Below are 18,149 nucleotides of genomic sequence, written 5' to 3' on the forward strand. Positions count from 1 at the left end.
GCCTGTTTTTCCTTAGTTGAATGAAGTTCTTTCCTTTGGATGGAGAGAAAGAGAAAGGAGAAATTTTTAATTTAATTCTCATTTAAATCTGAGTTTGCTTTCCTATGGTAGGCAGTTATTGAGACCTTGCTGAGATGTTTTTCTTGAGTGGGAAAGAGGAGAAATGTTAATGTCCTTTTCTTCTGCAATCTTTTTTTAATTTTTACTTTTAAAATTCAGCCTGAATGGAGCTTTCCCCCACTCTCTACATTGAGGTTGTTTTTTTTTTTAACTTTAATAGTGAAGTTTTTCGGTTTTACCTTGGTGTCCCTCAGGGGATTTTTTTCTCTTTGGCAGTTGAGGTTTTTTTTTTTTTAAATCAACTGTCAACTGGAGTTTAGTCTTTTTTTTTTACCTCAAACTGAGGTGTGAACAAATTACATTGCAAATATATAAAACCAGAAACCCCAAACAAAACAAAAATAAAAATCTAAGCCCATCAAGAAACAATAGACTACCTAATTTTGGTCCTTAAATTCACTTATTTTAGTCTAGCACATATAGATTTGAATATGGCACAGAATGAAGTTTGATGGGCAAGAGAAATAGCAAGAGATGCCAAGTGATTGATAATTGGATTTCTGCTGGAAGATCTCAGGAATAATGCAGCTGAAAACAGATTCTGTTTGTAAATATTGAGAGACAGACCAGGAAGCCTACTGTAAAGCCTCCTCCCTCTCTCTCTCTCTCTCTTCAATAGGGATGCATTGCAAACAGACAGTGGGCCATAGCAGTTTGCCAGAGAGTTAGTCACAAGGCCAGCTAACAAGAATGACAACGGGTGGGAAGCTTGTGCTTCTTCTAGCAGGTGTGGAAGGCAAAGGGAATTTTGCAATGACCTGAAGAGATTACAGTGTTGTTTTGTTTGCCAGTGAAAAAGTAATAGCAATGTGTGTGTGTGTATGTGTGTGTGTGTGTGTGTGTGTGTGTATTAATATATACATGTAAAGTGGAAGTTTCACTTTAATTAGAGGAGAAAATGAAAAAGCTGGGAAAATGCCCCTCTATACTTCAGGATACCAAGGAGAAAAAAGAATTCTTTGGAAGACTGGAGGAAAGGGGAGGGAAGGGTTAAAGTGCTTCAAAGAGAAAGACTCTGAAGAGGCAGAGGTGAATCCTAACTTGCATCACATTAGAAGATTTAGAATGTGACTCAGGAAATGAAGAGGAGGAGCTGCTGAAGGCTTGTATCTATGAAATAGGCTAAAAACTTCCCTCAAAAGGGTGTAGCTAGACCCTAACAGATGGGAGCAACTTCTTTGGTTCCAAGGAACAATGGTATAAGTACTCCACTGCCCTTAAGAAAGGGGTTGTTAAGAGGTATGAGAAGCCATGGTGCTAAGGGACTCCTTGACCAGAGGTACTGAGGCTGACTTATGTTGGCCCACAAGAACAATAGAGAAGACTGCTATATTCTGAGTATTATATCCAGAAGGTGACTTGTTAAATAGGAGGACAGCTGCCAGTTAACATTGTAAGCTCCTCTTTAGATTGTAAGCTCCTTGAGGAGCTTTTTTTTCCTGTTTTTTGTTTTTTACTTTTTTTGTATCCTTGGCTTTTAGCACAATGCCCAACACATAGTAGGCACTTAATACATGTTGATTGATGCATATGAGGACATATGATACTACCAGAAGAAGCCCAGAGAACATTCTTAGAAATGATGAAATAAGAGTCACAGGAGCTCCAGAAGAGCAAGGTTGATTGGAAAGGGAACAATTAATTTAAAGGAAATGGTGTTTGTGAACCCTATTCAAATTTCTAGGCCACATCTTAGTATAATAATGATAACTAACATTTGTACAGTCCTTTAAGGTTTACAAAAAGCTTTACGTGTTATCTCTTTTCCTATACAGGGTGTCCCAAAAATCTTAGTACAGTTTTACGCTCTGACAGACTGCTGACACTACCTCCTCCCACTTTGTGCCACATGCAGATCTAGACGTGCCACACTAAAATAAGTGAATCATTGGCCAAAATTTGGAAGACTTTTGTGTCTTGATGGACTTAGATATTTGTTCTTGTCTTGTTCCATTCTCACATGACCACCTTCTTTTTAAGTCACTCCTATCCATGATGACATAATCATTGTTGGTAAAGAGCTATAGGTTGTATGCACCCACCATATTCATCTATCATCTAACCCCTTAATTTAGATTTAAGCTCCTTGAGAGCAGAGTCTGTCGTTTAGCTGTTGTTGAACAACCAACACATCCTGAGATGCTTTGCAAGTAATAAATACTTGATAAAACTTTGTTGAACAGAATTGAAGAGTTATAGAATTTCAGAGCAGAAGGGACCATAAAAAACCATCTCGTTAACTCCCGTTTTGTGGTTGTTCAGTTGTTTTTCAGTCATGTCTGACTCTTCATTGACCTCATTTGGGGTTTTCTTGGCAAAGATATTGGATTCTTCAGCTAATTTTACATATAAGGAAACTGAGTTAAACAGCGTTAAGTGACATGTGCAGGGTCACACAGCTAGAAAGTGTCTGACACCAGATTTAAACTCAGGAAGATGAGTCTTCCTAACTTCAGGCCTGGCACTCCATCCACTGTGTCACCTAGCTGCCCTTATTGTGAGTAAAAGGTGAGGTAAAGATTGTGAAGATCCTGTAATTCATTTTCATAAAGAACTAGTCCTGAATTCTGGGCACCAGTTTTTTAACTGAAGATGGTAGATGCCAACAACCTGTTTTAAACTTAATCCAGGGGTTCTAGTCTAATACCTAGTCTCATGTCCTCAGATTTTCAGGTACAAAAACTTCATTTTATCAGCTTAATAAGGATCATTATAAAGCTCTAGGAAAAGGATTCATGCTAACCAGGATGCCTTTATGAGAAAAGATATCAGTGTCCATCATTTATAAATGTTACCTTCTTCTTGGGGGGTGAATCCAAACAGCAAAACAAATCAGAAAGTTGCTTCATGGTCATAGAATCAGAAAAAAATAATTTAGAGGTTGCTACAAGGTTATTCACATATAGCTAATGTATCGTAGAGAAGTATCCTTCTTCACTGTAAGGATTTGCTGCCTTAGGCCACTGGTATAGTCATTAGAAATTAGAGCTCCCCTACTCCTGAAAAGTTTTGTAGAAACACTGAAGAAGCTCTTTTGCTCTCCAATTCCCAACACACCCCCTTTTCTTGACTGTGTAAACCATCATCTTTCCATTTGTATTTGATATTCACGTGTTACAGTTTCCAGGATTACAGTTCATTTTACAGTAGTTTACATTTAGATTTGGTAGCTTCTTGGGAGATAAAGTTTCTCAGCAACCATTTATAAATAATCTCATTCTGGGAAGATTTCCACAGATGATTAAGCCCATATTTTTATGTGATTTCAGAGGGAGAGGGAGAAGAAAGGGAAGGCAATGCATATATTAAACAGTTGTTTGATTATGCTAGGTAGTTGCAATGGAAGTAATTTTTTATTTCACACCGTGGGAATGTTATGCACTTAGTAAATATTTGTAGTTTGAGTGGGTGACTGACACCCCCAGACCCTGAGGAGCGAGCCATAACAAAAATTTACAACTATTTCTTGGTCAACAAGTATTTATTCATTGCTTAGTATATGCCAGGCACTGGGGAGGCTGAGGAAAATGAAGCCATCCCTGCCCTCAGGGAGCTTACAGGAAGGCACCTGGTGGCACAGCAGATAGAGCGCTGGGTTTGGAGTCAGAAGGACCTGAGTTCAAATCTGGCTACTAGCTGTGTAACTCTGGGCAAGTCACTTAACCCTGTTTGCTTCAGTTTCCCCAACTATAAAATGTGGATAATAGTAGAGCCTACTTTGAAGGGTTGTTGTGAGGATATAATGAGATAATATTTATAAAAAGTGCATAGCATATAGCAGACACTATACAAATGCTCATTCCTTCCCTCTACTTCCACCCTTCTCCTTATAGTCTATCTGAAGAAACAACATGTGTGTACAAAGGAAATTAAAGATATTTTTGTTTTTTGAGAGAGACTCTAGCAGCTTGTGGAATCAGTAATGACTTCATGTCAGAGGTGGTAGGTGTTTGGAGCTGAATTTTGAAGGGATTCTAAGAGATGTAGTTGACGAGAGGGTACATTCCAGGGATTGTTTTTGTTCAGTTGTATCTGACTCTTTGTGACCCTGAGGACCATACTGTCTGTAGGGTTTTCTTGGCAGAGATATTGGGGTGGTTTGCCACTTCCTTCTTCAATGGATAAAGGCAAACAGAGGTTAAGTGACTTGCCTAGGGTCACACTAGAAAGTGTCTGAGGGAGAATTTTGCCTCAGGTCTAATACCAGGAATAAGAGGCAGCAAAAGCTAAAAAGATGAGAGATTGAATGTGTAAGGCTAATTTGGCAGGATGGTGGAGTATAAGGAGGGGAGTAATGTGTAATGAGGCTGGAAAGGCAAGAAAGGTTGGCATCAGGATGGTGAAGGACTTTAAATGCCAAACTGAAGTATTTATTTATTTATCGTAAGGGTAAGAGGGAGCCAGTGAAGTTTATTATAAAGTAGAGATGTGACCTGGTGCTTGGACAGAAGTGTGCAGAGAAGAGACATGAGGCAGGAAGATCAATACTTGCACTCTAGTGCTGGCCCTGTGAGTGGAGAGGAGGGGACAGATATGGGAGATGTTGCATAGGTAAAGAATTGATAAGATTTGGCAAGATTAGGTAGATATTTGGGGTGAGATTGCATAAGGAGGTTAGGATGACCCTGATCTTGTGAGCCTACATGCCTGGAAGGTTAATGATGTCCTTGACTGAAACAGGAAAGTTTGAAAGAAGAGTGGTTTGGGAGGAAAGCTGAGTTCTATTTTTCATGCTTTTGGTTATATGGTAATGAATGTAAGTCCACTCTTGCTACAGGGTACTTAGTCATGGATCTAAAAAGACATGTTAATTAGGGACCCTTTGAAGGCCAGTCCTCTGCTCTTTCCCTAATTCAATTCAGATCAGTTCAGCAATACTTAGAAATGTCCACCTGTGTGAAAGGCCTTATGCTAGGCACTGGTGGTACAAAGCCAAAAAACAAAGAAGTTCTTACCCACCAGGGGTTTACATTCTGTTGTGTATATGAGAGCATATGTTCAGGGGTAAGGAAATGCATAGTATATACAAAGTCACATAAAGTAATTTCAAGAGGGGGAACATGCTAATAACTAATGAGAGGAGGCTGGACCTCATGTGGGAGAATGCATGCTAGTTTCTTTCACTTACCCCAGTACCTAGCCCATAGTAAGCTGTCATTGAAGTGAATTGACAAATTATCTCCCCACAAAAGATTATAAGTACTTTCATGTTGGTAATACCAAAAAAAATTATGTCTGCAATACATAAAGCATTGTTTTAGGTAATAAGAATTAGTCCTTACCCCGATAAAGATTCCAGTTTAATAGAGGGTCAGGACATGTAGATCAATAACTTTGAAACAAATAAGACCCAAGTACCTTAGAGAGGTACAAAGTGTTGTTGAGGGGCCCAAGGGAAGAGAAAGAATCACCTCCTGGAGATACAAGAGGAAGTGACATTGAAGTTGGGCTTCAAAAGATGGAGTTTGAGAGTGAAGGGTCACTAAAGCACAAGGGGACAAATTCTTTATGGGGGATGGTAAGGAGTCGATTTTACCTTAAGTATAGACTATTTGGAGGGAAGTAGAGGGAGATAAGGATGGAAGGACATGTGTAATACCTTGAACTTTATTAGGAACCACTGTAGGATTTTAAGAGGAGACTGAACTGGGGAAGGAAATGGCAAACCGCTCCAGTATCTTTGCCAAGAAAGCCTCAAATGAGGTCGTGAAAAGTCAGACACAACCAAAACCACTGAACAACAACAGAAATCTGTGTAGAGGGCGCTGTACCACATGGATTAGAGAGGGAAGAGATTAGAGGTGGGAAGACTTGGAGTCCTAGTGCTAAGGAGGCTAGGCTGAGGGCTGGTGAAGGCAGTGGGAGCAGATGAGGGTTTTGGAGAGTCACCTTTTGGAGTCTAAATGACTGATTGGATGTAAATAATAGGAGATAGCATTGAGATTTCCATTGTGACTGGATGATTGCCATTGAGGTAAGGAAATCAAAAGAGGGAACAGGTTTTGAGAAAAAGATAAAAATTCCTGGAGGTTAGAGATAATGGCTTATACTTCTTTATATCGCCAAAGGACCTGGCATAGTGCTGTACATAGAAATGAATGTATTTTAAGTTCCTTGAGGGTAGGAAGAGTGTCTTAGCACTCAATACATATTTCTAATTTTATGTTCAGATCGAATCAATTATACATAATTATATTATACATATAATATATGAATATGTAATCTAATTATATATAAATTATATGTCATGTATCTAGTTATATATACACAATCACATGATAATAATGACTGAGCATCAGTAATATGTAGGATCTGGATTTGGAATATTCCTTATAAAATCATCTACTCCAACCTCTTTATTTTTCAGATGAGGAAATTGAGACCCATGGAGGTGAAATAACTTGCCTAAGGTCATCTGGTTAGTAAGTAGCAGAGCTGGGATTTCAACCTAGATCCTCAGGCTCCAAATTCACTACTTTTTCCACCTTCCCACAAAACCATCAACCATACCATGCACCAGGATTTTATACATTACAGCTAAACCCTAGTACATTTCTACCTTCTCTTAAGAACATGATGGCTTATTTACTGAACAAAATTAGGTTTTGTTGTTCTACATGAGAGTTAGCAAACAAAGAATTATGATCGCTTTTGCTTTTTGTCCCAGCATCTTTAAAAATATTAATATTTTATTTTTCTCAATTATATGTAAAAAAACAATTTTTAACATTCTTTTAAAAAATTGAGTTGCAAATTCTCTTCCCCCCATTGAGAAGATAATTTGATGTATTGACATATATTTTATATATTGAACTACATATGTAGTCATGTAAAACATATTTCTATGTTAATCATGTTGTGAAAGAAAACACAGACAAAAAAATCCCAAGAAAAATAAAGAAAGTTAAAAAAAAACAGTTTCTCTCTGCATTCAGACTCCATCAGTTCTTTCTCTGGAGGTAGATGGCATTTTTCATCACAAGTTCTTTGGAATTGTCTTGAATCATTATATTGCTGGGAGTAGCCAAGTTATTTACAGCTGATCACCATATAACATTGCTATTATTCTGTACTCTATTTTCCTGTCTCTAGTCCCTTCACTTTGCATCAGTTTGTGTAAGTCTTTCCAGATTTTTCTGAAATCATCCCGCTCATCATTTCTTATAGCACAATAGTATCCCATCACAATCATATACCACAACTTGTTCAGCCATTCACTAATTGATGGGCATCCCCTCAGTTTTTAATTCTTTGCCAGCACAAAAACAACTGATACACACACACACACACACACACACACACACACGCACACACATACATACACGTCTTTTTTGTTACAGACCTAGTAGTGATATTGCATGGTTTTATAGCCTTTTGGGCATAGTTCCAAATTGTTCTCCAAAGTGGTTGGATCAGTTCACAGCTTCACCAACAGTGCTTTGGTGCCCCAATTTTCCCATGTCCCCTCAAACATTTATAATTTTCCTTTTCTGTTGTTTTAGCCAGTCTGATAGGTGTGAAGTAGTACCTCAGAGTTATTTTAATTTGCATTTCTCTAATCAATGATGATTTAGAGAGTTTTTTTTAATATGACTATGAATAGCTTCGATTTCTTCATCTGAAAACTGTCTGTTCACATCTTTTGACCATTTATCAATTGGGGAATGACTTATATTCTTATAAATTTGACTTGGTTCTCTATATATTTGAGAAATGAGGCCTTTATCAGAGAAACTTGTAAATTTTTTTCACAGTCCTGATTACTGTTTATTTCCTTCCATCCTATTTCTCCCCCTGTGTATCCTTCTCTTTCTTCTTTCCTCTTGTCCCTTCTTAAAAATATTTTGCTTCTGACCACCACCTCCCTCAATCTGCCCTTCCTTCTATCAGCCCCCATCTTCCTTTTCTTATCTCCTTTCCCTCCTACTTTCCTATAGGGTAAGATAAATTTCTATGCCCAACTGAGTATGTATGTTATTCTCTCTTTGAGCCTGTCCCAGCATTTAAAAACAACAACAAAACAACATTTAAAAACAACAACAGTAACAACAAAATAATGACTTGGCAGCCTATCTTTTGGTATACTAACTTACCTAATGAGGACCAACAGCAGTGGTGTGCAATTAATAAGCCAATAAAGTGTAAGGAAAGGGGCTACTCAGACAAAAACAATGATTTGCCTTAACATATATCATTAACAACATATACATTATTGTATAATTGTGGAAAAAAGTATATATTATAAAATGAAGTCTCTTTAATGCCATTTTCCTATTGATGCGAAGTAAATAATTGTGAGTTCCCAGACTTGCCAATGAAATAAAGGGAATTTTTGAAGCACATAGGTTTAGAAAATGTGGTAGTATAGTTATGTGGTGACATGGAAAGACAACTGATGGATAGCTCGAGAGACATCAAGACATATAAATGCCTTAGATCTCAAAGGCATCAGGGGAAAACCTTCTCTATAGAGAATTTATGGAAAGATACGGACAAGAATTGGACGAAAAATGAGAGAGGGTGCCAGATAGGTTATGACCTGCAATAATGGATTGTCTACAAAATCCTAATGATCAAAATAACCTTGTACAATAGCTTTCATACTTCCTATTTAAAAGCAGATTCGACTCAGGCAGTATTATTAAGTGCCTACTGTGCACAAGGCAGTCTGCTTGAATTTAATTGTTAGAGAGTAAAGATTTATGTACCCATAGCTGAAATAACCTATTTTTGCAAGGCCTAAAAAATGCTTAGGTAGTCTTTTTTTTGCAGGGATAGATGAATCATTTTAATGAGGCCAGCACCTAGAATAATGAAGAATAAACCAACCCTTCAGCAAAGAAATTCCCAGCTGCTCAGTATGTCAGAGCTTTCTTGATTGTATTTTTCCAACATAAGCACTATATGTTAGTTCTTAAGGACTTCTAAATAGATAAAGAACTTATAATTAACAGAAATTAAAAAACCCAATTTCATGCATTTCTCCACCCTCCTCCCATAATTCTAAAGTGAAATATTCATTAACTTTTCTCTTGGATAAAAGACTCTTTTCTATTTTCAATTAATCTTTTCAAAAATAATGCTTTATTTACCCCAATTACATGTCAAAACAATTTTAAAAAACATTTTAAAAAAAAGTTTTGAGTTGCAAATTCTGTCCCTCCCTCCCTGAGATAGTAAGCAATCTGATACAGTTTATACATACATAATCATATAAAACATTTCCATATTAGTTATTTTGTACAAGAAAACTCAAATAAAAAAAGAAAGTTAAAAATGGTATGATTCAGTTTGTATTCAGGCAGTATCAATTCTTTCTCTAGAGGTGGATAGAATGCTTCATCATGAGTCCCTTTGGGATTGCCTTGGATCATTGTATTGCTGAGAATAGTTAAGTCACCCATAGTTCTTCATTATCCAATATTGCTGTTACTGTATACAACGTTCTCTTGGATCTGCTCACTTCACTTTGTATCAGTTCATGTAAGTCTTTTGGATAAAATACTTTAAAAATGAAATTAATTGCTCATGCTCAGATCAATAAATAATCGTTAAGCACCTACAACATGTAAAGCCTTGCTAAGATGCAGTTTATAGTCTAATAGAATGTAGACCGTACAGTGCAGAGAATGTTTCATTTTTTTCCCATTGTATCCTTGACCTCTAGCACAGTGCTTGGCACATGGTAAGTACTTTATAAATGCTTATTGGTGAAAGGAGATGACATGTTCAAATAACTAATGCAAAATGGAAAATAACTGTAAGGGTGATACAGCATGTTAGGAAATTCATGAGGAGGGAGCTAACCTTTTATGCTGGAGGGATCAGAATTGGCTTCATGGAGGAGATGGTGCCTAAGCAGTGTCTTGAAGGATGGAGAGGATTTCAATAGGAAGACTTTGGAAGGGGACAGTTTTGGACAGATGGAGATGATGAAAGCATGGGACCTGTTTGAGGATTGGTTATTAATTGACAAAAGCATAGGATACATGAAGGCTGGTAGTGATAACTGGTAAGAAAATATAAATTATAGCATATTGTGGAAGGTCTTGTATATTGACAGGTACTAGGGACTCATTGTTTGAACTCTGAAGAACTGTGTTCAGATCTGGGTATTAGGAAGATTAATCTGACCAGTGTGTCAGATGAATTGGAATGGAGTAGGCTCATTGGAAGGCTATCACAGTGGTACAGATTAAAGGTAATTTGGACCTGAGCTAGAGTAGCGGCACTGACATTGGAAAGGAGAGGACAGATGGAAGAGAGAGAACTGAAAAGATTTGGAGTTAATAGTTGGGGTAGCTCATAAGGGAGAGGATAAAATCATCGAGATTCCAAGAGTGGGTCCAGGGCAAAGGGCACCACCATTGCCAGGGATAGGGAAGTTAGGAGGAGGTTCATGTTTTAGGGAAAAGTGGTTGATTTCAAGAAAGCCTAAAACTTTTTTTGCTGTTCTTTGTAATAGCTGTCAATATTCAAGTAGGAGAAATGGGCATTAATCAGATATGTACAAAGTGAAAGGTACTAGAAAGAGTGCTGGATTTAGTCTGAGGATAACAGATTGAATCCCAGCTCTGCCAATTACTGGTATATGACCTTGGCCAAGTCACTTAACCTCCATGGGCCTTAGTTTCCTCAACTGTAAAATGAGTGTGTTGGGAGTAGATTACTTTGAACTACTGCCCCATCTCTAAATCATTGATCTTCTAATGCATTTGTACAAGTCTCAGACCCATCTGGTACTGGGGGAATTCCCTAGATATTATCAAGACCCTGTGGTATTGCTGCTGCTCCCCATATCCTGCTGCATTTATGATCAGGGGTATACCAAAGTATAGGGAGAATAGAAGGAGGTCAAAATATTTATTATTGGAGAGTAGTAAATATTACAGGGATTTTTCACATAATTAAAAGCTTTTATTTGCTTATCTTCAAATGGTGATTGGGAATTTGTAAATAAATTGTGGCTATAAGAACTTAATAAGCTTCTTTGGACTCTATCCATAACAAAAAACAAACAGACAAAAAAACAATGAAGGGAAGATAAAATGAGGTGGAAACTTGAGGGAATTATAATACCTGGATAATTTCCTGTTAATTCTCTGATCCCCATGGGATTTGGAGTCAGAGGATCTATACTGGAATCCAAGCTTGGCTGCTGATTTCCTGTGTGACTTGGAGCAAATTATTCATAAGCTCTTTAGGCCTCATTTATAAAATAATGTTGGACCTCTAACCACGTGATCCTAAATATTCTCTTCTCCCCTCCCCCTCTTCCAGTATGCTTAGAGAAGGCCTTTGATCTGGGTCCCTTCTTTGCCTCTATCACTCACTACCTTGATTTATTCTTACCTGGCATCCATTGCTTCCAATGGAAGGCACATTCCTTAAGGATACTGTTTCATTGTTAAGTTGGAGACTTTTGCCCTTAGCAGAGTGCCTTACATACAGTGGGTGCTTAGTAAATGCTTATTGGATGAATGAACAAATAATTAGAGCAAAAAATTCTTCTTCTGAAGGAGAAAAAAAAGTTTTCATTTTGGCTGTTCCATTCATTCATTAACTCATTCCATTCATTCATCCATTCCATTCATTCACTCCATTCATTCATCTATCCATTCATTCATTCATTCCATTCATTCATCCATTCCATTCATTCATTCATCCAGCCACACATTGGGCATAGAACTTGCATTTAGCTATTTTTATTGAATTGTTCTTATGCTCTGGATTGTCTTTAATTTATCATATATTTATCTTTATTTATTTATATTTATGTTTATCTTATTTATACAGCGTTGTTTACACGTAGTCTTTTCCATCTGACCGTGAACTCCTTGTGAGCATGGACTGCCTTTTGCCCTTCGTATCAATCCCCAGCACTTAGCACAGTGCCTGGCACAGAGTGAGTGCTTAATCGATACTTGTTGATTTGACTAAGTGGCCCAATTTTCATGGTCAAGTAAAGCAGGGAATTAATAATTTGGTGAATTATGCAACTCAGAAAACCTTTTAATTTAAGCCTGTTTTAGCTTCCGCACTGGCTATCATGACTCACTGTTTCCATCCCCTTGTCAACTGTTAGTTATGTCCTTTTTCTGAAACACACTGGAGCCAGTTGGTTTTGAGGGGAATGGCCTTGTGACAACTAACAGGTAGAGTAAGAACCCCCCCCCCAAATGCATATTTTCTTACTATTTTTTTCTATTTTGCTTCTGAGCTTAAAGATACCATGACTGTCTATAAGTTCAGTATAAAATGGAGAACTCTAGTTTTCTAGTGAATTTCAGTTAACACAAAAAGCCAATTTGGATAATTTGGGTCAATTTTTTTCTTTTTTATAATAGATTTTCTTGTTTCAACAATCCTTGTAATTACTTCAAAGCCCTGCTTTACTATGTATAGACAGTCTGGGAAGCACAGTTTAAAAAAAATCTCATTCTAGTTCTTTTCCTGTGAAGTGGGAGAATTCAACTTCATTCATTATGGCAGTAGTCACTGGGAAATACTCTCCTCACAGAACTTGAGGGCACATTCTTTTATCCTGTGTGACTTAAATGGGAGAATCAGGATATTGTTTAGTTTCTAAAATACCATTTTTCCAGACATGAGTAGGAAGGAAAGATCAGACTGGATAACATTTGGGAAATTGTACAGTTGTTTTAAGTGATGGCATATGGCTATACTGTTCTTTCACTGTCATTCTTATGGCAATGCTACATGGCACTGTGCATCGCACTCTTGAAAGAATCAAAAGTTATAACCAACCAAATAGGGAAAATGCCTGAGTAGGCTTAGCACATTGGTAAGGGTGACTTGCTTGTGGGAAGTGAAGGAAAGATATTATTGAGGAGAAACATGGTCACATAGCTAGTATGTGTCAGAGGCAGAATTAGAACCTGGGTCTTCCTGACACCCAAGGCTGGCCCTCTCTCTACTCTATCATACTGCTGTGTAGTAGGTGCTTAATAAATGTCTCTTGATTTGGATTTATTTGTACACTATTAGTAATATACCAAGAGACTGGGGGAGATCTAAAATAAGTTGTTCCTACTTTTAAGTAGTTTATGATTACATAGAGGAAATAATTTATATTCATAATAGGTAATATAATACAAATTAACATGTAATAAATGCATAAAGGTAATAGAGTATGCTAGGAGATTCAGTTCTGGAGGAAACTTCCAGATGGAAAGATCAGTGAAGTCTTCATGGACATTGTAGTGTTTGAATTGGGCCTTTAAAAGATAAGTAGGGGGAATTTGAAGAGGAGACTATTCTAGATTAAATGGATAGAGAAAATAAAGAATTGGTGATGGCTAAGTGTAGTATATGCCCTCTCTTCCCCCAGAGGGCTATGTGCAACCTGAGAGGGAAGTTTATTATTAAGAGTAGGGATGAGAGAAGGTTTTGTGGAAGTTGGCATTTGAGTAAGGCTTTATGGGATGCCTGGGGTGTATAAGCTGTCCCAGGAGGACTAGCACCTCTGGTGGGAGGGCTTGCCCAGCCCTTTCAGGGCTGCTCATCCACCTTTGGTGTCCACCTTTCACCTGTGGCTCCAAGAAACGTGTAGCATGCACAGCAGTCACACCCTCATAAAACAGTCTCAGCAGATGGGCTAAACCAGGATAAGTGACAGACCTTCAGACCTATCGGTGAGTTAGGGGGATGTCTTCCCCACGTATATGAAGACTTGTCCTGATGAATCGGTAGATGAGAACAATTTCCCATGGCCATAAAGGTGGCTGAAGGAAACTCTGTGGAGTGCTTAGAGCTTGATCAGGCATTAAAAATGCCAAGGTCACCCACTGCATCCCAGGCCATTGCTAGTCATCCTGACTTTTGTCTTGCCACAGGACTTCAGTGAGTCTGGGAGAGAGAGGACGATAACTTTATGCAACTCTGCCTCACTTAAATACAGCTCACTCATGAGTCAAGACATCAACCTCATGATGTCATTGGTCCTCTTTGAAAATGATGGGTAAACAGCAACAAAATTGTGGGATGTCTAGAAATTCAATATGTGAAAAAATGAAAAGCAAGACAGCATGAGAAATAGCAAAGGCACTGGGTGTGTTGGAGTACAGGGAGAACACAAAGCAGACCACTTTAGTAGATATGTGAGATAAGGTTAGAGAAGTAAGATGGTACTGCTTTGTAGAGTGTCTAAAATTTCTGAAAGAGAACTTTGAACTTTGAGCTTATTGAACTTTGTTCAATAGGCCATAGAAAAGATTTTGAGCAGAATAGTGATGTGACCAGATCTATGCATGAAGAAGATTAACCTGGCAGCAGAATGGAGGATGGATTAGAAAGGGTGGAGAATGGTTAAGACCAAGACTGTGATTAGTGATAGAAAAAATAAGTTTACAGTTAAAAGTGCTAAATTAAAGCAGTGGTACAATGCAGAAAATGGGGTTTCCTCTATTTTAAGCCAAATTTTTTTAGTGCATATGTTGTTTATTTTTATTTTTTTTAATTACACATAAACAATTTTTTAACATTAATTTTTAAAATTTGAGTTCTAAATTCTCTCCGTCCTTTCCCTCCCCCCTTCTTGAGAAGGGAAGCAATTTGATACAGATTACACATGTGCTGTTATGCAAAACATTTCCACATTAGCCATGTAGCAAAAGAAAACACAGACCAAAAAAAAAAAGTTAAAAAAAAGTATTTTAAGAAAAGTTTTTTAAAAATTATAGTTAAAAGCACAAGAGTGTTTTGAGAACACAGAGAATTAGAATTGGAAGGGACTTTAGAGATCATCTAGAGTATGCTCTCATTTTAAAAATGAGGAAACTGAGACCTGAGAAGTCTAAATAGGATTCCTGAGTTCACACAGTGAGTAAGTAGCAGAGCCAAGCCCTCTTGGCTCCAAATCCTTTACTATTTCTGCTCACCGATTCTGAAATAGTTAAAAAACATACTTTTCAACTGGAGGCCTTTTTTAAAAATACTTGTCTGTAAATACATTTTAAAAATTATTGGCCCAAGGAAGGCATTTCAAAGTTTCAAATGCTCAGCTCACCTGTAAGATTTGATAGAAGGGGAAAGGTACCTATTAATCCTCAGCAGTACCTAGCATTTGGGTGGTACTGGTGCCTTTGCAAAGATCCAGATTTATATTTGAGAATGACAGTCAGCAGTTTACAATATAGAGGAAGAACAGGGAACAAAAGCAACACTATTATAAGTAGTTGCTTTATCTTGTTTTATTCTTTTAAGACAGTGGTGATAAGTAAAGTGAATTGCGTGGTAGAGGAATAATCTGTATAATTCAGGCAAGAAATCTAATACAGAACAAAGATGAGGGTGAAAAGGACAAGGAGCTTTGAGAAGGCTGTTGGAGTACAGAAAACCCCATCTGCCAGTATTTGCATAAAGTGTGAATGGATGACTCATCAAGATGCTATCATATCAGAGAGTCAATACTTATGGATATTGTTAGTTGATGCCACTGGGACTTATTCAATGAGAATGACTCAGAGGTTCACCAGATACTTTGAGTAAAATAAGCAAAGACTTGCCTATACCTTGTAACTGGCTTAGCCCTCTTCTTCCTTGAAAATTCTATGATTTTGTGATGGAAGAAAAGATGCTTATATAAGATTCTTTAGGGATATAGAGATAAAAAAGGTATTAAAGATTAATATATTCCTGCGTAGTGATAAAAAGCTAAAGACTGAAAAGAGTTGGGCCTCTATTTATTTCTACCATCAAAGAAGAAGAACACAAATTCTCTAAACTATAAACAGTGAGCTTTGTTGCTTATCCCAGGCAAAATTCTAGCATAGCTTATTAGAATGATGTTTTTTGAACAATTTGAAAGGGAATCAGTGATCACTGGGCATTATCATAGGTATCATAAGAATAAGTTAGAACCATTCAATCTCATTTCTTTTTGGACAGGCTTGTTAGACTGATGTGGAGATATGAGATGAATTATAACTCAATCTATCTAGAATCTATTTAGATTGAGAAGAAGTCGAATAGTTCTATGGGAATCTGTCATTATACCTTGTGTTTTTGTTAATGACACAGAAGGGGGAAGGTTTGTAATAATTTGGATACCAATGTTAAATTCCAAGCAAGTCTCAATTATCTGGAAAGATGTGAATCCAAAGACCGTGTTATAAAAGAAAAGGTAGGAGTATAATAGCTGACTTCAAATATTTGAAAGCTTATCATGTGGAAAAGGGATTGATTTATCCTCTGTTTTTTTTTTTTCTGTGGGCATAATGAGAACTGACCAAGTGGAAACTTCAGGGAAGCAGATGTAGTCTCAATATAAAGGGCTTCCTAAAAATTATAGCTGTCCTAAAAGGGAATAGATTTAACAAAATGTTACTTTAGGTGTTGGAAGAGAAGCCAGATGACCACCCAGTTGTCAGGGATCAAATAGGGGAAATTCATGGTTTGTACCAAGGTTAAATAATTTCTGAGATTCCTTCAGATTTTTGTTTTTTCTATGATTCTCTGAAGTCTTCTACTCCAAAGAGTGGACTGGTCATGCACATCCTGCACCAGAATCACTGCAATAGGTAGCTCCATTATCAGAGTTGGAGACCATCAGTCTCTGGATTATTTGGCTAAACGGAATGAATTCACTGGGATTGCTCATCTTCCCACTTCTTTTACCAGTATCTTATAACTTTATTGAAGATTTTATTAAAATTAAATTGGGTAGCATAATTCAACAACTGAATTATGATAATTAAAAATAAAAACCAAGTAAATATCTTTTAGGACTTCTGCATGTTCACAGTGAAATAGGTTGCTGAACTGCTATTTTTAGTGAATATAGGCAGCAAATACAAATAAATTGTCTGGGCATTTTTGAGCTGGGTTATTCAAATGATTTCCTCAGTTCTTCACTTGGCTTTTCCTGTTTAACACAGACATATATACATATATTTGGCTTTAGTGACATAATAAGGTATATTTTTCCATGTTTGGAAGGCACAAAGAAAGAGTGATAGGATTAGAGATCCATTATGATAGGAGTGGAATTACATAGACTTTCCACTCACTGTGTTTGGAGAACAGAGATATTCATCTTGTTCGACTTCATAATCATTGCTGGTCATAACTTAAATCTTTTGTGTGGCACATGGTTTGTGCTGAACTAAAAGTCTGAACACCTATGGTTCTCCTTCCCCTCTCCCCCCAAACTCCCCCACCTTTAAATTCCTGTTGGCATATGTCTTTAAATATTCCAGCATGTCATTAAAATTTTTTCTTTGAAATTTTTGTTTTAGCTTTGTAGTGTCTGCTGAATATTTTTGTGGGCTCTGAGCCGAGTTTGGTTATTTTTATTTTTTTAGTTTATTCAAAGTGTTCATTGGCATCATGGAAGGCATCTCCAGCACTATCCAAATGAAAGAAGGATCACAGTAAAGGAGTCCTCCTGATGCCTCTTTTTGCAATGAGCATTGTGCTTTTGGGTTGAGTTCTGGAGTGCTACAGGCCTCTCCTAAATCAGAGCTAATCAGCCCGACAATCAGCTCAGGAAGAGCCATGTGGATAAAAAATTCCTGTTGCCCAGATGATAGCTTGAAGTCTGATGGGCTGCCTGTTGTGTTAATATATCAGCTTGAGTAAGATAGGGAAACACAGTCTCAAAAAAAAAAAAGGGAGAAGGAGGCAGAGGAGAAGAAAATGAGGACATTGAAGAAAAAAGTGCAGATGAAATAAGGGAAAATAAAAGATGTGTGCTAGATGTAAGAAAGGTCCTTGATCTCATCACTTATATGCATTGAAGCTATGTTTAGCAAGGAGGAGGGTGAATTATACCTGGAGAGTGAGGGATAATGGATGGCATCCATAACATATTAAAAACCCTGATGGGAGCATTAGTAAGAACCTCAATGGACTATTTATGGAAAAACATGAATGAGAATTGAGAAACAGAATGGACAGACATGCCTGAATGAGTTACAGCCTCCTTTATTGGGATGAGTGCCAGCAGAAGAGATCACAGTAGGAAAAGCATTGACTCTCTAGTCAGAAAAATGGGGTTCAAATCCTGC

General features: G+C 37.4%; 1 protein-coding gene across 5 annotated transcripts in view; it reads left to right on the plus strand.

Annotated features, from left to right (window-relative positions):
* IRF2 (interferon regulatory factor 2) overlaps positions 1–18,149 on the plus strand; it is a 182,905-nt gene that overhangs the window by 57,817 nt on the left and 106,939 nt on the right. For 2 of the 5 annotated variants that reach the window (XM_078149044.1, XM_078149043.1), the window contains exon 2: positions 6,488–6,542. The exons of 2 other annotated variants lie outside the window; for them this stretch is intronic. The gene's annotated coding sequence lies outside the window, so the exon portion shown is untranslated. The remainder of the gene's footprint in view (positions 1–6,487; positions 6,543–18,149) is intronic. One more of the 5 variants, XM_078149042.1, reaches the window with a different exon arrangement.

The sequence above is a fragment of the Phascolarctos cinereus genome, unplaced genomic scaffold (genome assembly GCF_003287225.1).
Source record: "Phascolarctos cinereus isolate Bilbo 61053 unplaced genomic scaffold, phaCin_HiC Scaffold_9;HRSCAF=440, whole genome shotgun sequence".
In the NCBI taxonomy this organism is placed as follows: Eukaryota; Metazoa; Chordata; class Mammalia; order Diprotodontia; family Phascolarctidae; genus Phascolarctos; species Phascolarctos cinereus.